We start from the raw sequence: 17,101 nt of genomic DNA, 5'->3' as shown, positions 1-17,101 counted from the left end.
TTTAATATTATTATTAAAATGATTTCAATTATTTAAGATATTATAAGATTTAAATTACGTTGAAAACTTTTATTAATCATGAAGAATATTATTTTATAAACGAAAGTTAGTTTAAAATAATATTCTATCTTAATTCCTCTAAGCGTTTTTAACTAAGTTAATATTTACGCATTTTCAAATTAGTGTTTGAGATCCACCGTTAGATTGTTACGTGGTTCCCCAGACGAAGGGACTGGGTTAAATACCCAGACCCCCTCACTTTTCCCCTAGCTCTCTCTCTCTCTCCTCCCTCTCCCTCAAGCGTACGATGTACGCTGCCTCCCTCACGCCGAGCAGCTCCATGTCACAGCCCGGCGCCGCCATGCGTCAGCAGCTCTCACCTCCACCACCATCGACCTCCTCCCACGCCAGCGGCCCCTCACTGGCAAAGCCAGCGCCTGTTGCGCGGCCACCTTCTCCACGCACGCACACAACCTCTCACGCACGGTTCCACCGTGCATAGCCTCTCCACTGCTGTACGCGGCAGCCCAAGCCACCACACTGCCACCGACAGCCTCTCCCCTCACCAGTGAACCCCTTCCTCGGAACCCCAAGCCATTGGAAGCCCCCTCTCCTCCTCCATTGCATGCACACACGAAACCCATTTATGGGTTTCGCACGGCTTCAAGGCCACCGACGGCCCTAGCGTCGCCGTGTGCCAGTTCCAACTCCACCAAGCTCCTCCCCGAGCTCCTCCAAGCCAGCCAAGCCTCCCTCTCCCATTTCCATGCTTTGAGGCACACGGATTTCACGTGGAAACCCACGGCTTTGCCGTGCTCCACCACCCCAGCCGCCATGAAGACCACCAGCAACCTCCCTTAGCCCAAACCTAGGTTGTGGACTGTGCTGTTGGTATTTGTGAAGTAGTTGTGATGTGGTGCTGTGTAGTGAAGTGTTGGGCATATATGTGGTGTATGGAGGTGTATTGTGCCGTGTAGTGTGCTGTGAAGTGTTGGGCGTAATTGAAAAGTGTGATGTGTAATGTTGTGGACTGTGTTGTAATGGTGGCATGGTGTAAACGGAATGGGAAGAGTACACGCTGTGTGTACTTTATGTGTGGCGTAGTGTAAGACAATGAGAGTATATGTAAAATATACTCTCCTGGCATATGGTGGAACGAGATGAGTACACATAGAGTATACTCTGTTGTGTAGTGCGTGTAAAAGGAGTATTTGTGGAGTGTACTCCATGTGGTGGATTGATACAACATATGGCGTGTATGCCATAATGGTGATGTGGTGTGATGTGTATGAAGGGAGTACATGTGGAATGTACTCCGTATGATGGTGTGATGCACCATATGGCGGATATACCATAATGGTGATGTGGCGTGGTGTATGTGAAATGGGACGAGTACACGATGAGTGTACTCTGTGTGCCGTATGGTATATGAAGAGAGTACATGTGGAATGTACTCCGTACGACGGAGTGATACACCATGTGGCGGATATGTCATAATGGTGATGTAGCATATGTAAAGGGAGTACACGAGGAGTGTACTCTATATGATGGAGTGATGCACCATATGGCGGGTATGCCATAATGGTGATGTGGCACAGTATGTATGAAGGGAGTATATGTGGAGTGTACTCTACGTGGTAGCGACACTCCGTGTGGCGTGTAGTAGAGATAAGGATGGTTATGTGATTTATGGGCGTAGAACGTGATGGGCAGTGTCGGGAGCTTTGGAACAATGTCTCGAAATAGTTATAGCGTAGCCTGTAGTCCAAGGTGACAGGTGTCACCATACTTGACTTATGGCTGAGAATATGCGTGAAGTAGCAAAACAAGTATAAGAGTGCGCAGCGGAAGCATGACTGAGGAATGTCACAAAGTGACGTGACTATTGTCAGTCGTGCTTGTGAAGGGCGAAGTAGTAGAACAAGTGTAAGAGTACGCAGCGGAAGCATGATTGGGCAACGTCACGAAGTGACGTGATTATTGGCAATCATGCTTATGACGGGTGAAATGTTAGAGTGTAGGAATGACGTAATGGGAACGTGACGAGATGTCACGATGTGACGGGAGTACGTGAGGAACCGTACTCGTGATGAGTTAGGAGTTGACGTAGCAGAATATTGTTTAACGCGACAAGGTCACAGTGTAGCTCTGGAGCAATCTCGGGCTATGTGACGTGACATAAGGCATAGTTGTGAATGGAGTCTTGTCGTGTTAAGTGTTGGGATGAACTGTCAAAATGGACGGGTAGAATGAAGAGTCATGCTAGCCAGGTTAAGAGAAGGTTGGTATCGGAGTATGGCCCTTGTCCCTACGAGCAGGTGATCAACATGTTATATGTTGATCTTAGGTGATAAAAGGGAAAGGTACATGTGTAATCTGGGTAGACACATGTGTCGAACAGATTCACCATATGTAATGGGTAATCTGTCATGAGCATAGTTGCACGGCGCTTAAGCCTTAGAGTTGGCTTAGAGCCGTGTGGCTTGTATGGATGAGAATGAGGATTTAGTGTGGGTTAAGATGCATGAAGGTAGTGACGGGTGCATCGTTAGGATTGAGATGTGTGATTCCATTGGTTGGAATCATGCGTCGAATGTGGTTGTAAGAAGAGTAAGACGAATGTCTTAGTGTCTTAATCCTAAGGTGAATCATGAGTTCACTTTAGTGGATGAACACTCGAGACAAGACTTTGAGTTGGAAGATGTGGTGATCGTAAGTGGTCCCCGAAGGGTTTAACATAGTAAAGGGCACGTAAGTGCACATGATAGAAGGAGAATGTTCTAAGTGATATGTAGCTCTATTTCTAATATAAGTTACTTATGCATTAGATAGAAAATGATGCTAAGGTATGTGTATGCATGTAGGTTGCCATCTGACAAGCACATGAATGGATTGCATGACATGCAAGAAGCATGGAGTCCAGGTAAGTGTTACGTTCATACTCTTCTAGAGTCTTTATAAGATAAAAGAAAATGAAAACGAAAGTTTTTCCTTTATGACGCTTTAAGAAAAGACTAAGGACATTTTACGAAAAAAAATGCTAAGTGTTCAAATGTATAAGTATGTACGGCCCCTCCTTGGCAGCCCGTTTTTACGCAACTAAAGTATTAATTGTACGCATGTGAATGGATGATTATACGCTGTATCTATTGTATGTATTTTATAAGAAAATTCATAAACTGATAAAAATGCATGAAAGGCATGACAACGGATGCTTTTATAGATCCTACGAAGCGACGCTCTCATGTGCGCCACGAGGTGATGCTCGTGCACGCCATGATTGACGACGTTCATGGTGACGCTTATGAGATGCCATGAAAGCTTACACCCCCAAACGATGTTTTCCATGAAAAGAAATGCTTTCTCATGAAAATGAATATTTTCTCACAAAAGGACTGTTAAATGAAAGAATGAACCGAATGAAAGCTCCAGCTCTTTCGAGCTGACATGAACGAATGAATGAAAAGCAAGAAAGACATGAAAGCATGGAATGTATGAAGATACGTAACGGCCACATGAATGAATGAAAAAGGTACCAATGAATGGGCAGATTGCAATGTCGGGTAAGTAGTACTAGAAGTGCACCCAATGCTGCCCCTTATGAAAGGGACTCCCAACTCGTGGCCACGGGCGGAATCCGGGTCCAAAGGAAGACCGCTAACCCCAACACACAGGGCGTAACAGTGTGTACTGGCCTATGAAAGTGATAAGAACGAATGGATGTATGCATGTATGTACGAACGCACGAATGCATGAACCTTTAAGAAATAAAGGCACTGACGGGGGACACGTTTTAAATAAAGGAAAGTCTTTTGAAAGGAAAAACCCCGTCCAGTGAAGTTTACAAAAGAACGCACGTATGCAGGTAAACATGCACGAACTCATGAAGAAATGAAGGCACTTACGGGAGAAACGTTTTACGAAAATGATGCCCATGCTTAAAAGAGAAAAACCCCGTCCAGTGACGTTTTCAAATGAACGCACGTAAGACACGTATGCATGCACGTAATAGTATGTACGAATGATTAATGCATGAATGAAAACCTATATTGTTATATTTTAACTGTATAAAGTAATGCTTACGAGTTTTAAACGTACGAGAGGCCTTTTTATTTCAAGATTTATGTTTTCCGCTGTAAACCTCTTTTATTGTCAAAGCACATTTTAATTTATAAACGTGGAGTCTTGCACCCTGGGTATGCAAGTGAAAAGTTTTAAATCAGACGGTAATTCCCGTCGTCCTTTAATAAAAATATTTTGTAAAAAATCCCACCACAAGGAAGGGCGTTACAAGTTGGTATCAGAGCAAAGCCCAGGTTATGCTAGACTCTATAGTGTTATTTTCAAAATAAAAGAGAGAAAATCCTTTTTCAGAAGAGAGAAAACTTTTTCAAGGAAAGAAAACTTTTGAAAAGAGAATTGTACGTGAAGGAAAAACCTAGACTGACGTCTTCCCAAGATATGTCTAGTCCTGCAGTAAGTATAAGAAAGTATTTTTATTCTTATGCTATGATATTTTCAAAGTATGACTTACTGAATGCATGCATGTCAGATTGACAACTAGAAAGAGGTAGTCATGCTAAGTGTATAGAATGTAAAAGGTATCAGAGACTAAGCATAGTTAGAGGATAAGGAATGAATGATGGAACGTTAGGACATGCAGCAATAGCTGCATGCTAATTAAGGAACGAACTAGAAACATTAGGAAGACTAAAATAGTTAAGAACCGCATAAACGACCACGAACTAAGCTAGGATCGAAATGCAAAACGAGATGGCGACTTCGAGCCTTGCCGCCAAAAATGTCAGAATGGAAGGTACGAGCGCTATATGATGGTTGGACTCAAGTACATCAGACTGACTTTAAGCATGTCGATGGAGGAACAACAAGATGTGACTAAGATGCTAAATGTGCGCGACGACGCGTAAAGACAACGCGAGGACACGTATGAACAGATCCCTAATAAAGATGAGCAAATTCCTTAAAATACTACGCAAAATTTTTAGAACACTAAGCAAATTCCTAGAGTACTAAGCAAATCCCTAGAACCTTAAGCAAAATTCGAGGACGAAATTTATTTAAGGTGGGAAGATTGTCATACCCTGCTCCTTCCTTCTTACGTACGCTTCTTCTTTCTAACATATGTTCCATCTTTATGACGTAAGCAAATCCCGAGGGTAAAGATTTTGTAAATTTTCTGCCCATTCTATCCAGCGACTGCGAGACTCGTCATGCTTGCTGAACCAAGATGGAGTGTTTCGAAAGATATCGTGTGACTTCTAGGGCACGCCTAGTGTTTTAAATATGCTGGAAATATTTATAAGGAGTATTTCCATTGTTATTGAATTAAGATTGATCTTAAATAGGACAATCATAATATTCTTGAAGAGCTCCAAAAATATTATAATGGTCGGAAATCATTTTAATATTATTATTAAAATGATTTCAATTATTTAAGATATTATGAGATTTAAATTACCTTGAAAAATTTTATTAATCAAATGATTTTATTCTCTTTAATATGCTAAGTGAGACTTCATCATTTTATTAATGATGAAGAATATTATTTTTTAAACTAAAGTTAGTTTAAAATAATATTCTATCTTTATTCCTCTAAGCGTTCTTGATTAAGTTAATATTTACGCATTTTCAAATTAGTGTTTGAGATCCATCGTTAGATCATTACGTGGATCCCCAGACGAAGGGACTGGGTTAAATACCCAGACTCACTCACTTTTCCCCCAGCTCTCTCTCTCTCCTCCCTCTCCCTCAAGCGTAAGCTGTACGCTGCGTCCCTCACGCCGAGCAGCTCAATGTCTCAACCCGACGCCGCCGTGCGTCGGCAGCTCTCACCTCCACCACCATCGACCTCCTCCCATGCCGGCGACCCCTCACTGGCAGAGCCAGCACCTATTGCGCGGCCACCTTCTCCACTTACGCACACAACCTCTCACGCAAGGTTTCACCGTGCGTAGCCTCTCCACCGCTGTACGCAGCAGCCCAAGCCACCACATTGCCACCGACAGCCTCTCCCCTCACCAGTGAACCCCTTCCTCGGAACCCCAAGCCATGGGAAGGCCCCTCTCCTCCTCCGTTGCACGCACGCATGAAACCCATTTATGGGTTTCGCACGGCTTCAATGCCACCGACGGCCCTAGCGCTGCCTTGTGCCAATTCCAGCTCCACCAAGAACCTCCCCTGGCCACCATGGCTCCTCCCCGAGCTCCTCCAAGCCAGCCAAGCCTCCCTCTCCCATTTCCATGCTTTGAGGCACACGGGTTTCAAGTGGAAACCCACGGCTCCACCGTGCTCCGCCACCCCAGCTGCCATGAAGACCACCAGCAACCTCCCTTGACCTCCCTTAGCCCAACCCTAGGTCCAAACCACCACTTTGAGTGGTGGGTAGTCACTGCACGTGATGGACATCCACTGCGCGTGGTTGACCGCCACTGTACACAGCTAGATCCGTCGTGTTACACTCCTTGCCATCATCACAAGGCCACCACGAGCCCTTCCAAGACCACACCTAGCTATCCAAATGCCTAAACAGTTAACGTACGTGGGTTAGCCACCACGTACGACTCTTCCAACATCATCGGCTATGATGATCAACAAGCAACGCACGGGTTATCCCGTCCATGGTATAACCCTATATCCCTTGTTAATTATGTTAAATATTGATTCGTTGACTAGGTTGTGGACTGTGCTATTGGTATTTGTGAAGAAGTTGTGATGTGGTGCTGTGTAGCGAAGTGTTGGGCATATCTGTGTTATATGGAGGTGTATTGTGCCGTGTAGTGTGCTGTGAAGTGTTGGGCGTAATTTTCCTGTTCTGTAGTGCTGTGGACTGTGTTGTAATGGTGGCATAGTGTAAACGGAATGGGAAGAGTACATGATGTGTGTACTCTGTGTGTGGCGTAATGTGAGACAAGGAGAGTATATGTAAAATATACCCTCCTGGCATATGGTGGAATGAGATTAGTACAAGTAGAGTGTACTCTGTGGTGTAGTGCTTGTAAAAGGAGTACCCGTGGAGTGTACTCCATGTGGTGGATTGAGTACATAAATGGACTGCATGACATGCAAGTAGCATGGAGTCCAGGTAAGTGTTACGTTCATACTCTTCTAGAGTCTTTATAAGCTAAAAGAAAATGAAAACGAAAGCTTTTCCTTTATGACGCTTTAAGAAAAGACTAAGGATGTTTTACGAAAGAAAATGCTAAGTGTTCAAATATATAAGTATGTACGGCCCCTCCTTGGCAGCCCGTTTTTACGCAACCAAAGTATTAATTGTACGCATGTCAATGGATGATTATATGTTGTATCTATTGTATGTATTTTCTAAGAAAATCTATTAACTGATGAAAATGCATGAAAGGCATGACAACAGATGTATTTATGGATCCTACGAACCGACGCTCTCATGTGTGCCACGAGGTGATACTTGCGAACCCCATGCTTGATGACGTTCAAGGTGACGCTTATGGGATGCCATGAAAGCTGACGTTTAAGCCCATGTATGTTCTTAAATGAAATTTTCACGAACGAACTGTTAAGGAAATGATAGGACTGAAATGAATTGAAAAAGGAAAAGACGATTTTCGGGCTTACGCCCCCAAACAATGTTTTCCATGAAAAGAAATAATTTCTCATGAAAAGAAATGCTTTCTCACAAAAGGACTGTTAAATGAAAGAATGAACTGAATGAAAGCTCCAGCTCTTTCGGGTTGACACGAGTGAATGAATGAAAAGCAAGAAAGACATGAAAGCATGAAATGTATGAATATACGTAACGACCACATGAATGAATGAAAAGGGTACCAATGAATGGGCAGATTGCAATGCCGGGTAAGTAGTACTGGAAGTGCACCCAGTGCTACCCCCTATGAAAGGGACTCCCAACCTGTGGCCTCTGGTGGAATCCGAGTCCAAAGGAAGACCGCTAACCCCAACACACGGGGCGTAGTGTACTGGCCTATGAAAGTGATAAGAACGAATGGATGTATGCATGTATGTACGAACGTACGAATGCACGAACCTTTAAGAAATGAAGGCACTGACGGAGAACAAGTTTTAAATAAAGGAAAGTCTTTTGAAAGGAAAAACCTCGTCCAGTGAAGTTTACAAAAGAATGCACATATGCACGTAAACATGCACAAACTCTTGAAGAAATGAAGGCACTGACGAAAGAAAGTTTTAGGAAAATGATACCCATGCTTAAAAGAGAAAAATCCCGTCTAGTGACGTTTTCAAATGAACGCACGTAAGACACGTATGCATGCACGTAATAGTATGTACGAATGATTAATGCATGAATGAAAACCTATATTGTTATATTTTAACTGTATGAAGTAATGCTTACGAGTCTTCGACTCATTTTAGTTTTTATGCATGTCCCTCCCCCCACAGGAACTGCATGATCAAGACGGACACGGCCCATGGGGAAGAGCACGAAAGTCTAGGCACGAGTTTTAAATATACGAGAGGCCTTTTTATTTCAAGATTTATGTTTTTCGCTGTAAACCTCTTTTATTGTTAAAACACATTTTAATTTATAAATGTGGAGTCTTGTACCCTGGGTATGCAAGTGAAAAATTTTAAATCGGACGATAATTCCTATCTTCCTTTAATAAAAATATTTTGTAAAAAGTTCTACCACAAGGATGGGCGTTACATGAAGGTAAGTTGTTTCCAGCGTGATTTAACATGTTTTTTAATCAGATTATTCATTTCTGTGAAGATCCTTCGTGTACGTGTTGAGCCATCAGTCATGTATAATTTGGTAAAAAAAATATATAGTTGGATGGAAAATATTGGATTGATTTGTAATAGTTAGAATAGTAAAATATGATAAAATTAAATAAATTAATAATTAAAAAAATTAAATATTTTTTAATTATTAATTACTTATTACTATATAATTAATAAATAGATAATTCAATGTAGAGATTTGATGTGAATAATCAAAACAAAATTCATATTATATTATTTTATTCTTATAGAATGAAAAATAGCTATTCCAATGTGAAAATTTATTGAATGGAATAGTCAAAAGTTAAATTCATCTTATATTTATTAAAAATGTCCTTTAACTTTGACTAATCCATTGAGAATATTCTTAAAATATAGATTTTAACTTTTATATAAATTTATATTAATTAGATCAAATGAGTTATACGTTTTAATTTAATTGATTTACATTAAACATGTTTAGATGAGTCATGTTATGTTAAGTTATTTTTAATTAATTATTAACCAGCCGAGTTACGAGTCAAACACATGGCCAATCCGATTTGGGTCGCCAAGGGGGGGCCATCGTCAGCCACCCTATGTTGGACACCCACGAGGCCACCCTTCATGAGTGGCTTTTATATTTATTAATGTTAGGTTCTAGTTTTTAAATTTGGTTTTTTTAATACTTTTTAATCTTATATTTCTTTAAAATTTTGTTTTATGTTTTTGTTTTAGAGTCTAGGAAAAATTATTGCTAAGGTCTCCATGGTTTTGACTTTTTCAAAACCGGTAATTATGGTTTAAAAAGTTTCTAAATAGTACATTATTGGTGTAACACCCAAACCTAGTGCCAAGTTTTATATTTTCGGGTTAAGTATAGGAAAAAGTCAGGAGAAATTTTTCGAATATTATTTTTATAGGCAGAGAAAATTTAAGGAATAGTCCATTTATTTATTTATTCATTACATTTTTGTTCAACCTTAAAGCCCATGCCCATGTTACCATATTTTCAACTCCATGTTCTACACAGCTTCACGTTGGTTTTATCTCTATGCATGCACACCGCTTCCTCTCATATCTAGGGTTTTAATGAGGTTTTTCAATCACCTATAAATACACATCCTTCGTGCATGAAGAAAACCCAAAAATAGGGTGCCATCTCTTTCCCCAAGCTAGGGCTGCCGCATGTTAACTCCCCCACGCGTCCACGTCCAGGCATCACCAAACTCATGCACACAACCCAGTTTTCCCACCCCTGATAGTTTAGTTTTCTTCCATAACCACCAAGTCCCACAAACGACAGGTTGCCTCGCACCATTGTGCGAGTCTTTCCCCCGCACGTCATAAGCCACCAAGCCACTCTTTAAACCTCCATTGCTCTGCTCTACCCTGCACCATCGTACCTCACACTTAGCCGCCCGACGTAGAAGCTTTGTTGCACGCATCAACACCCCTGTTTCTGCATCTCAAAACATAGCAATTGGTTGCTTCTCCAAGCACGACAAGTTTTGCTCTTTGACCAACCCTTTCGAACGTCTCCTTCGCAGTGCAAAGGGAAGCCATAGTCCAGCATCTCAACCACGCCTAGCCGTGCCACCGTCGATAGCTACCCAGGCTATTGTCGCGCGTAACTCTCTCGGTAACACCTCTATGCACACACCATGCTTCACTCTGTATATCATGACTTTGTCCCTCTCTCACTGTGCATCTCTCTCTCTCTCTCAGTGCCCCGCTGCCATGACCACTGTTGTCCTTCACCCAGCCCTTTGCCCTGCCACACATTTCACTTCTCTCTCGATGAGCCTCTGTGCGGTTATTAGTCTCTATTTCTTTTCACAGTGTTAATAGGATAGTTTACGTGCGGAAGTTGTGATGCAAGTCTTTAGGTTTAAATAAAAACAACATGTTTTAATTACATTATTACCCTTCGAGTAAGCTGTGTTAGTATGTTTTAAAATTTTACTATATATACTAGTAGACTCGATTTTATTTATGTTTACAAAGACATCTTAAGTATTTTAACATGTTATTAAGTAAATATTTATTTTAAGAGTAAACAATATTGATATAATGTTATTTTTACACTTTAGAAATGATTTAGTCTATTTAAAAATAGTTATGGTTTATTTTAAAATATTTTGAGATAATTATATTATCTAGTTTGAAACGTTATAGTTCATTTTCATTAATAAATGGGTCAAACTTTTAAACGTTTTAGTCAAAGTTATTAAATCAATATTGATGATTTTAGAAAGTGATGATTTATAATTTTAGGTTATGAAATTTTAGGTTTTGAGGAATTAAATAGGTTATTTTAGAAGTTTAGGATTAAATATCGAAATACGTGATTAATTGAAAATTTATGAGAATTACGTGATTATTTTATAGGTGACGATTAGTCATTGTTCGACATTTTTTAGGAAAATTCCAGAAAAGCTAAGAAGTCATGGTAAGCAGGGTTCCTATGCTAGGTTTTATACGAGTTATTAAGACTGAGGTTAACTTTCTAAAAACTTTGTATATTTTGTGATGAAATGAGAACTTGAGAAAATAAAACCAACCTCAGTCGTTTATTTGCATACTCATGAAATCTGTGGAAAATGAAAAATATTTTCTGACATGCATTGTGTAGACATGAGCTAAATTTTGTTATGATGTCTCTGAAATCTGAAAAAGAGCGATATTTGAGAATTCTGAAAAATTGTGCATTTATTTAGAAAGATGCCCCGACTTTTGTTTTCAGTATGTAAGAATGACCTAGTTATGTTCTGGTATTATGTTATGTTTTGATATGGCATCTAAAAACCTTTGGCATGGTGTACTGATTTTGTATATGGCTTTGTCTCTGCTCTGCTCTGCTCTGTTATGCTTTGCTCTCTTTGGGTTGGTACCAACTTCTCTGTCTCTGAGTGCACCCACTTTGGAAACAAAGTGGTTTTATGGTGGTCTTTCCTGTGTGCACACTCAGGGCTCCCAGAAGAATAAGGGAAAGATTTCACCTCTGTCTCTGCCCGGTTTTGCCACCGGGGATAGCACAACTCTACCACGGGGGTGAAACATGGTCTTTGCTCTATGAGATGCTCTATGAGATGCTCTGTTTTGATGTGATGATGATGCTCAGGTTATGTTATGCCAAAGTACTCTGGGTTTTACTAGTCTTAAAACCATCGCTCTGTTACTTTTGAAAACATGTTTTGTTTTGCATGATAACTCTAGAAAATATTGTGTTGCATACTGTATTTTGTAAATGCTCATGTTTGCACGCTAGTATATGTTCTCTGCTTACTGAGTTGTTGATAACTCCCCCCTTATCTCCACAATATGTTTCAGATGATTTGTATATTCCAGTTGAGGATCAAGAACATGGAGCATAGGTGAGAGGAGTTAAGAATGGAGGTTTAAGCATAGATGGTTTACATGAGTATTGGGGATTTTTATTCAGTAAGCTTGTTGTGCACTGATGATATGATTTGTTGGGAGGTTGATGTTTATATTAAGATTTTGAATTGTCTAAGAATAATTATACTGGAGTATTTCAAGTGAATTAATGAGTATTTTGTATGATAGAAAAAAATTAGAGTATGTATTATATGGATGGAAAAATGATTTTTAGGTGACATGAGTTAACTTTCCGGACCCTCGGGGACGAGGCGTTACTATTGGCTTCCCTTTGATATGTTTAACAGACCAACATATAAAAGAAAGCACTTTTTCAACATCATAAATAAGTACCATTGATTGATGAATGTACCATTGATTGTCTTGACAACAAGTAGTGCATCCCCTTCTCAAGGATAATCTTTTTAAAACCCAGTTCAAGCCCCAAAAAATTTGCATGAAAAGCAGCATAGGATTCTACTAATAATGGATCTAGGTATGGTATGTTCATGCTCATGGTAGCAAGCACTCATCCTTCGCAATCCCTTGCAATAGCTCCTATTCCAATTCTGCTGGTACTCTTGTCAACAATAGTGTCCCAATTGACCTTAATAACATCCTTTGGAGGTGCGTCCCATACATAACTACCTAATGGAGAGATAGAATGTTTAGTTAGTGCCCTCTAGTGAAGAGTTCCGAGATCTTGCAGTCTTTGAGAGGTTTGTTTGAGCAAAATGTTAGGATGGGTGAACTCTTTTTGGAATACAAAATCGTTCCTCTTCTTCCATATTCTCCATGCAACCACTGCAAACTCCATCAAATATTCTCTATCTAGAGTTTAAAACATTGATAGCATAGTGTCTTTAAAACTCTGATTAACAATTCTACACTTCTATAGTGTCTTTACTGACTCCATACATTCCTTGCAGAGACACATGAAGGGGTTTGAAAATATCAATTGCAATTCTGACTCCAAGGAATTTACCACATCCTGAGCCTTCTTTGTCAACATCTACTTTAAGAACCTAGCCAACAGTAGATCCAACCTGTTCACCAACTTCCTTAAAAATACTTGCTAAAGGAAAATTATGGAACTAGACCCAAAAGTTTTCTTAAGAAAAAGAGTTTTCATTTGGTGCAGTGTTGCCTTCAAAATCTTGAAGAGCAATTAAAGACTTGTCAAAAGACCAGGACCTTCCAACCATGATCTTATTTTTGTCCTCCACCTTCTAAAACTCCATAAGAAATCGATTCTCCCCTATCTCTTTGAAAGTGATCTAGCCTTCAAGTTTCCACTCTTGAGACATTGTGGACCTAAAATCCTTCTTTGTTTACCCCTCTATCTGATATGATCATTTCCAAAAGGCACTGCTTCCCTTTATTTTCTAAGTCTTGCATAACACTTTCTGATAGATTGATCACTTTCTCCTCTTCCTCTATAAGGTTGAAACCTTCCCAGAGAGTTGACAACTCTTTGTTCTGTGTTATCACTTCCATTTCTTCTCACTTCAATCTTATTTGAAGATTGTTTATAACTAAAATAGAAATTATTTTATTTTGATCTATTGCCAATAGATTCTCTTATTTAATACTTTTTTTATTCTAGTCACTTAAACTCATTAAATTGTTTTTCATCTTGAAATGAATCAAAATTGATAAGGAGTTGGTCAATGATTCTCGAACATGTACTTGTTGTGAGTGCCTATTTATTTTTTGTCGAAATTTATGGATTGATCACAAGTTGAAATATGGTTAGAGCCCTTATGTGTCTTGAATGTATACTGAATGCAATTAATATAAATTTCGTAACATTTTTTTGATAGTCGCCAATTAAAAGGAAATATTTTTTTCAACTTTTGTTATAGCTATTGCAGCCTTTGAAGTAGCTGTTAGACCAGCTATTGTTTCCACAATTCATTGTAACAAAAAATCAACTCGTATCAATCAATCGAACCTGTTGAATAAGTAGTAGTGTATTAATCATAGAAATTTTAATATTTATCAAGTCAAGTTAACATGGATGATAAATAACATATTGATCATGTTTACAAAAAAATGCAAGAAATCAAAGCATCTTGGACCTCTCATATGAGTCAATCTAGAAGCAAATCGATTAGAAAAATTATGGTAAATCATTAATTCATCTGGTGTCTAGATATTTGTATAATTCATTTTCAAGTTTACTAGATCAAAAATTTATGATGTTAAAAAATTTATATATACAATGTCACATTCAGTAAAGATTTATCATACATGTATAGGGTGTACTTAATGTGTTCGAGCCTGCCCCATAGATGTATTAGAAATGATACCTTGGGATGGATGTAAAGCTAAGAAAATTGCTTCTTCTCCAAGAACAAAAGACTATGCTGGTTGTAAGAGATGTGAATCCATCTATCCAACAGATTACATGAGTGTTCAAGTTTATTTGTGGCATGAAACAACTCGAAGCATCGGCCTAACTTATTGATCCCTTTCCCAAATCCCACATGAATATATTTTATTTTAATTTTCGAGCACAGATTTTTCAGGTCCAAGTGTATCTTGTTTTTACTATGAATTTTGTCCTTGGTTAACAATAGTAATGGTTTTGCCAATATTCGCAGGTTCCTTAATTTTCTTTCTTTCTCAAAGAGGAAATAAGATAATTAGGTGGTACACTATATATATATGTACCGTAGAACCAAGCAAGAACCCCCGAAAATGGAAGCAAGAGGACCTCGAGGAGGAAAGTCGCGGGGTGGAGAAGAGTCTGGAGTAGCAACAGCCTTGCCCTTGGAAGAAAAGGAAGCCATGGAAGGATTGAAAGAAATCATAGAGAAGCAAGAATCCAAGAAGAGAAATGCAAGAACTTAGAGAAGAAGCAAAAGGCAAGAAGCATAACAGGAGACCAAAAGAAGAGGGAAAATGGGCATTAAATAGGAGTTGAAATGAGGTGACAGATAACGTGCCCGAGAAGAGAAAATGAAACGGCATTCTGAAACGCCTCAAAGAAAGAAACGATGCCCAAATAGTTAAGTCCCATCACGCCATGCGCAATAAGACTTCGCAAGGTAACTGGAGAGGATTTCTCAACCAGTTAGTCCTAAGATGGGCCTGAGCCCTAGCAACGACTAAAGCTTAGATCATAACTGAGGAACCCAACGTAGTACAGAGGAAACCAGCCCATGGCCAACAACGACTAGATAAGTTAGATATCGATGGGATAGCTATCCAATCATTGGTAAAAGATAAAGAGGTTGTTATTTGAATTTGCTAAGAGATGAATTCTCATCTCTAAATTTGAATTTGAATAAAGGATAACCACTATCTACGTGGGAACAAAGATAGATCATAGAGCTCTATATAAAGGAAAAACCCAAGTTAGCAAAGGGATCGAATCATTGTTATAAATAAGTAGTAGTCAATAAAATCAAGGGGGAGTATTTGGCGTGGGGATCCACACTAATAAAATACCTTCACCAAGTACAGGAACAAAGCAAAGATCTCAAGTACTTTCGAATCGAAAAGATACCTCGTGGAGACAATTTCTAGGCTAACCGATCGGCAGGCGCAACCTTAGCAAAGCAAGAAGTAACACTACCATGGAAGGTTGATTTACAAGCAATGGCTAGACTAGCGGTAGGGGAAGAAAGTTTACACATTCAGGAGAACATGCCAGGATGGGCAAATGATATCTAAAAATATTTAGAAACAAGCGAACTTCTCTCATCTTGGGAAGAAGTGAGAAATTTAAAAAATAGGGCAACCAGGTTTACCATAATAGACGGAGTACTTTACAGGCGGGGTTTCTCAAACCCATTATTGAGATGCGTAACAGAGAAAGAAGCTGGGTATATAATGAAGGAAGTACATGAAGGAATTTGTGGGAGTCACTCAGGAGGACGATCACTCACCGCAAAGATTGTAAGGGCAGGGTACTATTGGCCAAACGCACTCAAAGACGCAAAGGCGTTCGCGAAGAAATGTGTTCAATGCCATATTCATGGGCCAATCCCAGGTGCACCCCCTGAGGAGTTGCGGTCCGTAACATCCCCATGGTCGTTCACCCAATGGGAGATAGACTTAGTTGGCCCTATGCCCCCTGGCAAAGGAGGAACCCAATTCATCATCGTAGATGTCGACTACTTCACAAAGTGGGCTAAAGCGAAGGTGATGGCTACAATAACTGCACAAAGCGTGACGAAGTTCCTATGGAAAGTATGGTATGCAGGTTTAGGATACCTCAATGTATCGTTTATGATAACGGAAGACAATTTGACTCCAAACATTATTGCCAATGGTGTGCAAAGCTAGGAATTAAGATCAAGTACTCTTCCTCAAGCCATCCCCAGGCAAACGGACAAGTGGAAGCAACTAATAAAACCATCATGGGAATGTAGAAAAAGAAGATAGGTGACAGAAAAGGGCTATGGGCCGACGAGCTCCTAGAAAATTTGTGGGCTTACAGAACGACAGCAAAGACCTCAACAGGCCAAACAATTTTCGCCCTAGCCTATGGAAGTGAGGCGATGGCCCTAGTAGGGGTCGGGCTATTGAGCTACAGAAGAAAGAATTTTGATCTAGAAGCAAATGTAGCAGGGCTGGAAGAAAACTTGGACCTATTAGGGAAAATAAGGGCAGATGTAGAAGTCAGAGTTGCAGCCTCTAAGAGGAAAGCGGAGCAATATTTCAACAAACAAGTGAGGCCCAGGTCATTCAAAGTGGGGGACTTAGTGCTAAAGGACACAGGCGAGACCTCAGAAGAAGAAGGGAAGTTAGGCCCTTGGTGGGAGGGACCTTACGTAGTAGTGGCAAACCACAGACTAGGGACTTACCACCTCAAGGATGCTGTAGGACGCCAGCTACCTCACCCATGGAAAGCAGAGCATCTATGAAAGTACTACGTTTAAAGGAAATATATGTAGTTTTTCTATCATTTCATTTATTTATTTATGTATAAATGTCATTTTCAATAAATGTTGGCACGTTTCATCCACTTCTTCTTCTA

The sequence above is a fragment of the Juglans regia genome, chromosome 11 (genome assembly GCF_001411555.2).
Source record: "Juglans regia cultivar Chandler chromosome 11, Walnut 2.0, whole genome shotgun sequence".
Lineage (NCBI taxonomy): Eukaryota > Viridiplantae > Streptophyta > Magnoliopsida > Fagales > Juglandaceae > Juglans > Juglans regia.
The sequence above is the reverse complement of the archived record's forward strand: the minus strand, read 5'-3'. Positions refer to the sequence as shown.